The sequence below is a fragment of the Orcinus orca genome, chromosome 6 (assembly GCF_937001465.1).
Source record: "Orcinus orca chromosome 6, mOrcOrc1.1, whole genome shotgun sequence".
Lineage (NCBI taxonomy): Eukaryota > Metazoa > Chordata > Mammalia > Artiodactyla > Delphinidae > Orcinus > Orcinus orca.
In genome coordinates, this window is record NC_064564.1 from 46,489,411 (window position 1) to 46,493,241 (window position 3,831).

The 3,831-nt window shown below is 40.1% G+C and overlaps 1 non-coding gene across 1 annotated transcript; it reads right to left on the minus strand.

Moving 5' to 3' along the window:
• Nucleotides 1-1,409: 1,409 nt before the first annotated feature.
• LOC117203400 (U6 spliceosomal RNA) lies at nt 1,410-1,516 on the minus strand. The gene has a single exon (XR_004486136.1). It is a non-coding gene; the product is annotated as a U6 spliceosomal RNA (small nuclear RNA).
• Between the last annotated feature and the right edge of the window lie 2,315 nt (nt 1,517-3,831).

The window sequence follows — 3,831 nt, forward strand, 5'->3', positions numbered from 1 at the left end:
ACAGACATGCAACTGGTGCCTGTGGCAGAAATCATGACTTTGTGAAAAATGTCAAAAATTTCCAAAATGGATATCTCTTTGAATAGCAGAGAAGTTTCTGGTCAGATTTTAATTGGTGTGGGGTTTGTGTTTGTCAACTTGCAGCAAAGAAATATTTTATTAAATAACACTTATTGAGATCTGTTGTATCTATTACAGATCACTAAATATTGTAGTTTCCCTCTCGGTAGCATCCTTTCTGCATAAGGATTTCTCACCTGATCGACATCAGGCTTTTCCATGTGACTTGCCTTGGCCAATAAATGTGAAGAGGAGTTAGATGTGCCACTTCTGAATGGAAGTTTTAAGAGAGGAAGTGAACAATTACTGGGTTCCCTTTCTCTCTACCCTGAGATAAGCAGTGTCATAGGGTCTGGGGTGACATGGGAGTTGGCGTGAAAACACTGTGTCCCAGACTCCTTGTATGGTACCTTACAATAAACACTGCACTTTCCTTCACCACACATACGAAAAAGGACTAGTCTTTTGTCTTTGTAATTTGCTAGGATTTCTTTTTCTGTTGCGTTATAATCCGGTCCGCCCTGAGTACTTTGCTTGCTACTGAGAAATACAGTGGTGAGCAAGGAACATCTGATCTTGGGTCCTTTATGAACATTTCAGTGAAGCAAGATGTTATAGTAATGTATCATGCATATTACAGTAGAGGAAGTATGCAATTCATGCATATATTGGGGGAAGCAAACCTTGATAATATGCGTTTAAGCTGACAGTTTATAAATTAATAGGAGTGAAACTGGCTAAGGGCCAAGAGGAGGCAGAGGGTGTTAGCAACAGGAAAAAAAAAAAAAAAACTACACAGGCCAAGGCATAAGGGCTAGAAAGATCATGGGAGAGTTCCGGAACTCATCGCTGAGTGTGGCTTCAAGAGAGTCCAGGGGAACAGAGAAGAAACAGGGCTGGTTAGATACCATCAATAATAATAATATTGAGCATTGATTAACTTTGTTCTAAGGGCTTCACATACATTTTCTTCACGATTATTATCAACATTTTTATAGAAGAGGAAATTGAGCCAGAGAAAGGTTTAATAACTAGCCTGTAGTCACACAGCAGGAATGTGATTTTATCTGAAGGGCAATAGGAAATCGCTGAATGGTGTTACACAGAGGCGCCTCGTGAACAGATTCACATTTTAGAAAGATCATCCGGCTGCATCCCAACTCCAAGTCCCACTCTGGGTGGAGGAAGCATGGGCCTCAACTTGTGCTTCTCTTATCAATCTGACTCCATTGACTAAAACAGTTGGCAAGATGGAAGCTGATAGCCAGCTAGAGCACTGCAGAAAAGGAGGTCACTCTTCAAAAATGCTTTTTTAAAAATTAATAAAGTTTATTATTTTTTTAAATTTAAAAGATAGGGAGTGATTCACGAATTTTCATGTCATCCTTGTGCGGGGGCCATGTTAATCTTTTCTGTACCGTTCTGATTTCAGTATATGTGCTGCGGAAGTGAGCGCAGAAAAGGTGGTGTTTTGAAGGAGTGGGGTGTTCTTCGCAAGGAGAAATACATTGTGGGTCTCAAGAGCATTTAGATTTGGGTAATAGTTTTAATAACAATATAAATATAATGAATTGATCCTCCCAATGAGCCCTTGTACCTAATTCAAATAATGGATGTGATGTTACATCAATATTTTGAGCATTTCAATTTACTTTTGACTGTAAAATAGATAATATAGTGCACAAGTTAAAGGCAGAGCCAAACATCTTTAAAGCAGATTTAGCTAGTGGTCCACGTGTCCTGCCCTCCTTGTTGACTGACGTTGAATAATAGTGGTCATAATTTGCGTTTCTCTTTGTCATAAGTAGAGAGATGTAAAGACCTCGCAGGGAGAGAGCCGTTTGTGGATGACAGTGACATCTCTGACTGTTTTCTGTGAGTTCTTTGGTATCCATCAGAAGCCTCCAGAGACTTGAGCCTGACTGAAGAGGTCCCCAAGTCAAGATGCTAGGGGCTGTGATTAATATGTATGCTCTCCAGGATTTTGTAGGGTCTCTTCTGTTTCAACAGAATTCAAAGGAAGAATTGTAGGTAATTTTGACATTTCTGGTTTGCTTTCTATAACCTCCTCTATACACCATCCTTGGAACCTTGACTCTTTCTCTTTCCCCTTCTCTTTTCCTTTACTCCCTCCTCTTTTTTCTTTCTTCTTCCCTTCCCTGCTTGCTCCTTTGACTATACTTTTTCTCCTTTTAAAACAGCCAGTGTCTGTGGCAAATAACATGCTAGAAATGAGCTGACTGCTAATATGCATAGGAAGAGTTCTTACAACAGAGAAAGGATGTTATGAGACATCGCATACTAATCTTTTCATTTTGGTCTGTAAAGACCCGGGTTCGGCCACGTTACCTCATATGCTTTTAAGGAGATGCTGTTAGGTTGGAATAGATTTGGGGGGTGAGAGGCAGAGATTTGCAGCTCAAGTGTCCAGGAACACAGGTCGACTCTGCAGTTGCGGCCTGTCTTTAACAGCCACAGGCAATGCGTCCTTTGTGGCACCATTTCGAGGGGCAGGCTTGGCACAGGTTTTTAATGCTACTCTTTCCAAACCAACTGTCCTGCCAGGGAAGTTGTCTGAAAAAATCAGTGCAGGTTTAGGGATGGTTTTTTTGAATTTTCCTAAAATAACCAATACTGAGTTGCCAGATTTGATAGCCCTTTTTATATATCTTGCAGCAGCTGGATCAAAATCTAATGAAGATGTTTGCATCTGACAATGGCAGGCCTGCACGTTTCTATCCTATTTCTTGAGTGCGCAAATGCATTTCATTTGGAAACATGAAAGGCATATTTAGTGACAACTGATGGTTCTTTGTTTTTTAATTCCCAGTAATGTCTTCAGTTAGTGCTTTTGTTAACATTTTTGCATTATACAGTAGGTGACACAGGAAGATAATCAGTGTGCTGAAAGCAATGAAAGAGTTTATATCCAACTTGTTCTGCCTAGTAAATGGATCCATTTGGCATAGAAACACATTAACATCTTTACAGTGGAATGATTGTGGAAACAAGTTATTCATGGGGCCTGTACATCTTCCTCCTGCTGCCATAAGACGTATTTTCTAGATCGGAGAAAAGGAATGAGCCATTTTTCTCCCCTTGGAACTGTAAACAAAAAGTAAAACTATTAATAGATGCTGTAGCTAATCCTAAGAAGCTGCAACCGAGAGATTAAATAACGTTGTGAAGAGAGAAAACTGGAATGAAAGTGGGGGGGGGAGCGAGTTCCCCGATCACTGAGGTACATTAGACAAGGACAAACTGAAGGACTCTAGCTGGTCAGAGGATTGACAGTTAGTATAAGAGGGGATTCCTGGTTTCAGCAAAGTAAGTATCAGTTCATCTATTTCCTGAAAACTATTCTAAGGGGAAGATTTATGTTTTATATTTTAAGTAGTAGTCAAGATGATTTTAAATGGAGTTTGGATGCCATGGTGATGCAGCTGAGCCTAAAGAGCCTGCAAGGAACTTGTGAGCAAAAAATTGTGTTTTGTGATTAAAGACACAAAACCCGGAGAACTGGGAAGCCTTTGGGTACATTCACGATTTGAGACTGGGACCCCATTTTAATTGCCACAGAGAATGTATCATAACAAGGGGGATTGGAACGTAATTAAATCTTGTACCTGATATATTAGAAATGGTTAAATGTCCACGTGTTTTCTTCCTACTACTATTCTTGGACTTCTGTTCTGCCTCTCTTCAAAGAATACATGTTGAGTGAGAGGAATCATGAGTCAGCAGCTCTGCTAAGGATCCCTACATCCCTTC